Below are 8,822 nucleotides of genomic sequence, written 5' to 3' on the forward strand. Positions count from 1 at the left end.
TGAGACATATATGCCTGTACAAAACCATTCATCTCATCTGGGCCTGCACAGTAAAACCGCTTGTCTTCTTCCTCTTCATTTTCTTTCTTACTCTGCCAGGATCCACTGCAGGCTGCCTGGTGACTACTGCGCCTCTCACACCCTCTCACTACTCTTCTTTGTCTATTTTTTCCTCAATCTGTCTTATATTGGGTTATTTCACCTATATCCACAGCACTGTGCCCTTAAAAGACTAACCTCACCCAGCCATGAACAGCCAATCAGAGAGCTGCTTTCCTTCTGGGTGTCAGCCTCCATAGCCAATCAGGGAGCTACTTTTCTTCTACATAGCAGCCTGGTCAATCATAGCACATTGGCTGTGAGTTTCAGAGCCTTGCTTCTCCCCTGAAATCTGGTCTTCACAGGGTTACCACCTTGTCGCAGGTTGCCCAGGACTTCCTGGTTTTAGCATTGAAAGTTCTCCATCTTGGAAACCCCCCAGTCCCCAACAAATGAGATGACTGACCTCCCTTATCCTGGAGCCACTGCATGACTTCTTTGTTCCCAAGAACTGTTTGTTTTTTAAGGCCATTGAGAGTTCAAGTCCATCTGAGTACTTGAGGGTGGAAGTGGCAAGTTACCAATGACCTAAGACTTACTATCCTGGAGCTTATTATCAAATCTTTATGCAGTTAAATTTCCATAGTTTATTTCAAATGGTAAAATTATCATGTTCATAAATGTGTCAGAGTCAAAAACACACATAGAGTAGCATATGTTTGCCTGAGGCAAAGAAAATGAGATTCTGTAACTGCTAGTCTTAGTTCTCAAGTAGTATGGGAAGATAATTTTATAATGTGGATTATTATTATTTGTGTGGACTTTGGTAAAAATTATTTTAAAACGTATACAATGAATAACAACAGGTGTGTACTTTATATTTGAAAAAGGCATTTACTTACCAACCACTAGCAAAGCATGTGCTCTGAATTGATTTTCCAGGGCCAGAGGTGGACTTCAGTGCTCCATCCACATTCCTAGGGGCCAAGGATAGACATCTGGACCGAGGAATGCTGTGAGGGGCAGAGTGATGCTCACACAAAACCTAGAAGTGGCAGTATGCAGAGACAGCATGGGCCTCTGAAGGACACTTAAGGAAGAGAAATTCCACCATCTGTGAGTCATCACTTTGAGTTTATTATTACTATATCCCTGTGCATTTATTAAAAATGCATATACTCTCAGTAGGGGCACACACCTTTGTGTGAATGCATATGCCTTCCTAACAGGAGAAATAGAGCAGCCTGAAAGTCCTGGATCAAAAGGAGGAAAAATTGGAGGGAGGGAGGGGAAGAGAGGTGGAGTGTAACATTGAATTCTAGGCAAAATATATAGTTAAAAGAATTGGGGGGAGGGATATGGGGAGATCTTATATCATTCAGGATCCAGTAAGGAAAATTTGAATATTTTAAATAGAGAGAATTTAATTCAGGGATAGAAGACCAAAGGGGTCAAATGGGGTTCAGAGTGGAAACTCTGAGACTAAGAACTGCAGGAAGTCAGTACAACTTCTGGGCTGTGGAGACAAAGGGAGAAGATGAACTCCTGGGCACCTGGAGTCACCTGGCAGAAGCTGGAATCTTGTGGGCTTGCCTGGCAGGAGCTGAAGCCATGGAAGAGACTCAGCTATTGCTGCAGACACTAGCCAAGGCAGAGATGGGGGAGAGAGAGAAAGAACTTGTTTACTCTCTCCTGCCTTCAAACTCACCAATGTCTCTCGTTGGCTGAACTCACCCTGAGCCTGGCAGACACATGCAGAGCAGGGTGAGGGCAAGAAGTGAATGTGAGAGCCAGCAGGCCCAAGATTGGCAAACACCCCAAAAATATCTACCCCTCTGCTTCATGAGCACACCAGTGGCATGCTCTCAGCACTGGGTACTCCAGCCCTAGATTTCAAAACGTACAGCCTTGAATGCAGCTCTCCAAAACTCCCAACCCTATTCTCCCAAACTAGAAATAAGTTTATTCTGTAACCAGCTGAATGGCCTCTGTGACCCAGATCATCAGGAGGTCAACTCAATAAACATTTATCAACTTCTTACTTGTTTTGGTGGTGATGGTGGAAACAAATAGGAGTAAGACTCAAGAACCTCCAATAGCTTCCCATTTTAAACGAGAGGGCAAGCAAATACACAACTATTTATAATGCAAGACAAGACAAAAGGCCAAAATGAGTTTTCCCTGTGGCCATCAGAAAAACAAGGTGACTGAGCTGGATGATTAATAAAAAGAGAGCCAAATCATAGTTCATAGTTTGTATTTTCCAGGCTGGTGAGTTATAAGACTAAGTACAGGAGAGACTTGCTGAAACTGATTAGGTGAAATTCTTTAGCACAAGTCCACATCAGATTCCCTGACTCAAATTCCATCTCTCACTGGATAAAGCCCAAGTTTCTTCCCCTGGCACAGAGGGTCCTCTGTGACCTGGTCTTGATTCCTGGGTTGTCTCCTACCACTTCAAATATTAATCTCCAGGAACTTTAAAATTCAAATTTTAATCTCCAGGCACTTCAAATATTAATCTCCAGTATCTCCGTATTTCTGGTAGATCTCAGCTTTTACGACGTTCAGCAGTGCTTGTCGAGTAAGTGACTGTTTCATGCCTCTAGCTCTTTATTTGCTTCTGTAAGAGCAGCCTTCTGTCTTCACCTGACAAGTGTCTGCTTATCCTGCAAGACATGGCTTGTTTATTTTTCTCCGGTGGAGGCTTCGCTGAACCTCCAGCTGGATATAGTTTTCTTTCCATGTGCTCTAGTTGCATTATCTCTCTTTTAGCATTTACTGCAGTTTGGGAATTATCTGTTTACATGTCTGTCTCTGATATTGGACGTTAAGATCCTTGAGGCCAGAGACCCTGTCTTACTCATTTCTGAGCCTCAACAGAGGTCCCAATCCTGGGCGTTGTAAAGGCTCATCTGCACGAACCTAGCTATGACCAACATTAGTAATTGCTACCCAAATCCCTCTCCACTTCTCTTCCCTAACAGTACCCTAAAAGTAAGAGTATTTCCAGGAGTGGGCTCTAATCTGCTCAAGCCACCAGCATGTTCCACCTCTCCCACTCAGAGTGATCGATCTAAGCCAGTCCAACCAGAGTGAGTTGAAATTCTAGGGCAAAGACTAAGGCTTTCTCTTTGCTTAGATGTGGATGAGAGCCAAGGAGCCTCTGGAACATCAGCCGTCATCTTGCAACCATGAGGAGAGCCAGCCATAGGGTGGGATCAGTGCTGCGGAAGACAAAATGGAAAGACATGTTTGAAAAGGGTTCAGGGAGTGGGAGGATCGGTGACATTGCTGAACCTCTGGATTAAACCAGCACTGAAGTCTGCATTCTCAGTTCGGTTCTCTGTCATGTGCAGTATAACGAGGTTGGTGTGATACACTAGGAAAAGATTAGTATCTCTAGCGTTAAGCACACAATCAGGAAACAGTAAAGGGCAGCGTCGAAGAAACTACATGATTCTCCAATCACTAGTCTAGCCCTTTATAGGTACTTCATTCTGTTTTTTTCTTCATACTGCAGTTGTTTGTGTTCTTGTCCAGTTCTTTCCTCATAGTGCAAATTTCCCCAGGACAGGGCCTCAGCTGTTCTCAACTTTGACACCCCTGGACCCAGTACAGCTGGTCCCATGGTCTCAGGCTGAGTGGCTCAATACAGCTGAAGGAGCATCTGGACTTATATGGATAAGACCTGCTGGTACGCTGGCAGTGGGAACCACCCCTGTGCTTTCTCCAACCATGTGCCCTACCCCTTCTATTCTACAGAATTCAGTGCAGCTCACACCCCAGATTAGGCTCAGGGGAGGACCACCTTCCCTCTTTTCTGCCCTCTCAGACTGATAACTCCCACCTGTGCTGAACACATTTTTTGAAGTGGAAATCAGGCCACTCAAACTGAGAAACTGGAGTTTGCTAGTAGGGAAAACAGGGGGGAATGTGTGAAGGAGGGACAGTCCTGGTCCCCCAAGAGGGTTATACTCACTGCTCAATTGCTACCCCATCTGAGTCAGGGCAGTTGGACTACTTCCAAGGGAAGAACTCAGAGAAGGGAGTGTACACTTCTGCCCCACATCCCAGACCCAGACCCTTGTTCAGATTTGTCACATGGTAGGACTTGCCCTGACAGTGGCAATCCCTGCTGTGGGGCACCCTGGCTCTTAGGAAGGAGTCTCTGATGCTTTCTCTGGCTTACCATACTGCAACCCCACCTACCCCACAAAATGAGGGCATCCCTGCCCAAGAGGTGAAAATCTACTGAGCAAGCCTCTGCGTCCCACAAAGGAGGTCTCCTCTCTAGATTTAGAAATTACTAAAAAACAATGAGGCTTCAATGGAAAAGTACGGACTCTAGATGGTAATGTAAGACCCAGAGCCTGGCGGGGACACACGCATGCACACACACACACACACACACACACTTGATTTCATGTAGAGAAAACAGGTACTGGAGTTTGAGGAGGGCAGAAATAAAGAGAAGAGAGTGATGACGAGCAGGGTGAGCCTTTAGCACTCTGGAAGTGAGACTTGCAAGCCTCAGTCAAGGGCATCTCTACCCAGCTGCTTTGACCACTGTGGCTACCTCTCTCCATTATTTTGAACTGAACATACTGGATTCCTTTGGGTAGTAGAGTCATTTTCACAATGTTGATTCTTCCAATCCAAGAACATGGTATATCTCTCCATCTGTTGGTATCATCTTTAATTTCTTTCATCAGTGTCTTATAGTTTTCTGCATACAGGTCTTTTGTCTCCCTAGGTAGGTTTATTCCTGGGTATTTTATTCTTTTTGTTGCAGTGGTAAATGGGAGTGTTTCCTTAATTTCTCTTTCAGATTTTTCATCATTAGTGTATAGGAATGCAAGAGATTTCTGTGCATTAATTTTGTATCCTGCAACTTTACCAAATTCATTGATTAGCTCTAGTAGTTTTCTAGTAGCATCTTTAGGATTCTCTATGTATAGTATCATGTCATCTGCAAACAGTGACAGTTTTACTTCTTTTCTGATTTGGATTCCTTTTATTTCTTTTTCTTCTCTGATTGCTGTGGCTAAAACTTCCAAAACTATGTTGAATAATAGTGGTGAGAGTGGGCGACCTTGTCTTGTTCCTGATCTTAGGGGAAATCGTTTCAGTTTTTCACCATTGAGAATGATGCTGGCTGTGGGTTTGTCATATATGGCCGTTATTATGTTGAGGTAAGTTCCCTCTATGCCTACTTTCTGCAGGGTTTTTATCATAAATGGGTGTTGAATTTTGTCAAAAGCTTTTTCTGCATCTATTGAGATTATCAACTGACAAAGGATTAAGCTCCAAAATATACAAGCAGCTCATGCAGCTCAATATCAAAAACACAAACAACCCAATCCAAAAATGGGCAGAAGACCGAAAGAGACATTTCTCCAAAGAAGACATACAGATTGCCAACAAACACATGAAAGGATACTCAACACTAATAATTAGAGAAATGCAAATCAAAACCACAATGAGGTATCACCTCACACTGGTCAGAATGGCCATCATCAAAAAATCTACAAACAGTAAATGCTGGAGAGGGTATGGAGAAAAGGGAACCCTCTTGTACTGTTGGTGGGAATATAAATTGATACAGCCACTATGGAGAACAGTATGGAGGTTCCTTAAAAAACTAAAAATAGAACTACTATATGACCCAGCAATCCCACTACTGGGCATATACCCTGAGAAAAACATAATTCAAAAAGAGCCATGTACCACAATGTTCACTGCAGCTCTATTTACAATAGCCAGGACATGGAAGCAACATAAGTGTCCATGGACAGATGAATGCATAAAGAAGATGTGGCACATATATACAATGGAATATTACTCGCCATAAAAAGAAACGAAATTGAGTTATTTGTAGTGAGGTGGATGGACCTAGAGTCTGTCATACAGAGTGAAGTAAGTCAGAAAGAGAAAAACAAATACCGTATGCTAACGCATATATATGGAATCTAAAAAAAAAAAAAAAAAAGGTTCTGAAGAACCTAGGGGCAGACAGGAATAAAGATGCAGATGTAGAGAATGGACTTGAGGACACGGGGAGGGGGAAGGGTAAGCTGAGACGAAGTGAGAGAGTGGCGTGGACATATATACACTACCAAATGTAAGATAGCTAGTGGGAAGCAGCCGCATAGCACAGGGAGATCAGCTCGGTGCTTTGTGACCACCTAGAGGGGTGGGATAGGGAGGGTGGGAGGGAGACGCAAGATGGAGGAGAAATGGGGATATATGTATCTGTATAGCTGATTCACTTTGTTATACAGCAGAAACTAACACACCATTGTAAAGCAAATATACTCCAATAAAGATGTTTAAAAATAAATAAATAAAATAAACATACTGGAGATTCCTGCTGTGCAGATAACCCTGCTCAGGTGAGTCATTTAGTCCTAGCTGGCATTTTCCTACAAAGTAAGTTTTCATCTGAAAAAGCCCAGGGGCATGGTAATGTCACAAGTAATAGTAATAGCAGCAAACACACTTACTATGTGCTCGGTGTCAGTCCATGTCTTTTTCATAAATTAACTCACTTAATCCTCACCACAACATTTTGACCTGCATTTTATTATTGCCACTATTTTACAATGAAGAACTTTAGGCACAGAGAGGTTGAGTAACTTACCCAAGGACACAGAGCTCATGAATCATATAGAATTTGAACTCAGGCAGTCTGACTCTATGGACTTGTCCATATTTGTAAAAGGGACATTACATCTCCTGTTCCCATACTAGTCAAATGAGGCTTATCTAGTCTTGTTCTAATAGTACTTCTCTTCATGAGTAATAGAACACACTCTAGGTTCTTTAAGCAAAATAGGATTTTTTTTTTTTTTTTTTTTTTGCAGTACGCGGGCCTCTCACTGCTGTGGCCTCTCCCGTTGCAGAGCACAGGCTCCGGACGTGCAGGCTCAGCGGCCATGGCTCACGGGCCCAGCCGCTCCGCGGCATGTGGGATCTTCCCGGTCCGGGGCACGAACCCATGTCCCCTGCATCGGCAGGCGAACTCTCAACCACTGCGCCACCAGGGAAGCCCGCAAAATAGGATTTTAATAAAGAGGTTCAGAGAATCCTGGTAAGAGAACGAGGCTTCAAAGTTTGGGGCATGGAGCCAGGAACAATAGCTGGGGACCTCCCAGGACTGCCTCAAGGTGAGACATGCCACATCTGGTGCTGGCCTCGCAGGTGTCGTCCACAGGGCATCACCACTGCCACTCTGTCCCTGGAAGGGCAGAGTCTCTTGGTCACTCTCCACCACTCTTGCCAGCTGCTTCCTCATGGTTTTCTCCTTACCTGAAGTCATGGGTAGGTATGTCTGACTGGCGGAGCCGAGGTCACATGCCAGTGCTGCCAGGGAAGTGGATAATTGAGTTCTGATTTCTACTTTGGGGAGACGAAACTCATAACCTGGGTTTGAAAAAGATGCTGGGTATACGAATGTTCGTGCCAGCATCATTCGTGATAGCCCGACACTGGAAACAACCCAACTGCCCTTCGCTATCAGAAATACAAACTGAGGTATATTCATACGGTGGAATAATATACAGCAGTGAAATGAATGAAGTATGGCTACAAGAAACAGGATGGATAGTTCTCACAAAATTTCCCCTTATGTTGAGAAAAAAGTCTAACACTAAAGAGTATGTCGTATATTATCCCATTTTATGTATTAATTAAAGAGCAGGCAAAACTAAGGCATGGTGATAGAAATCAGAATAGTGGTGACCTTTGGGAAATTATTAACTGGGTGGGTATAGGAGGGAGCCTTCTGGGTGATGGCTGTTTTCTAAATTGTGATGTAGTTGCCGGTTACACAGGTTTTTCATGTTACAAAAATTTAAAGAGCTGTATGCTTTGATGTGTGCACTTTTCTGTATGTGCATTATATTTCAACAAAAATGTTTACTTAAAAATACATGGTTGGGGGCTTCCCTGGTGGCGCAGTGGTTGAGAATCTGCCTGCCAATGCAGGGGACACGGGTTCGAGCCCTGGTCTGGAAAGATCCCACATGCCACGGAGCAACTAAGCCCGTGAGCCACAACTACGGAGCCTGAGCGTCTGGAGCTTGTGCTCCGCAACAAGAGAGGCCGCGACAGTGAGAGGTCTGCGTACCGCGATGAAGAGTGGCCCCCACTCGCCACAACTAGAGGAAGCCCTCGCACAGAAGTGAAGACCCAACACAGCCAAAAATTAATTAATTAATTAATTTAAAAAAAAAAACATGTTGGGCAGCTACACGCATGATAAATATCAGCAATTGTCCTGTTCCACCCTCTGTTAAGTGATTGAGCAAATGAATCATTTTGTTTGCATCCATCTCCTGATCAGAACCTTCAGTGGTTCCTTGTAGGCTGGAGAATAATATCTAAGTTCCTTAAACTGCCCTGCGAGGGTCTTTCTAGTCCAATCTGTGTCCAGCACACTGTGCTCACCTGCCCTAACCCTTAGGGTTGGCCCTGCTCTCACCTGGAAAAGTCCACCATCTGGGAAAACTGGGAAATCTGATCTTTTCCACAGGCCAACTAAGCCCCACCTCTGCCCTGAGGCCCCTACTCTAACCCTATACTCCCTTAGCCTCCTCTGAACTCCCATGGCAATTAGAATTGGTAAGATGTAGTTGACGACCAATATGTATTGCAGGCAACATCTCTTGAAATATTACTTTTTTGGAGGTCAGTAACTCCCATTTTATATTTTATCTTACTAGTCATATTGTGGATGTTTTGAAGAGCGATCATAGCTGATAATAGATCTAATTTCCCTG

The sequence above is a fragment of the Orcinus orca genome, chromosome 3, assembly GCF_937001465.1.
Source record: "Orcinus orca chromosome 3, mOrcOrc1.1, whole genome shotgun sequence".
Classification (NCBI taxonomy): domain Eukaryota; kingdom Metazoa; phylum Chordata; class Mammalia; order Artiodactyla; family Delphinidae; genus Orcinus; species Orcinus orca.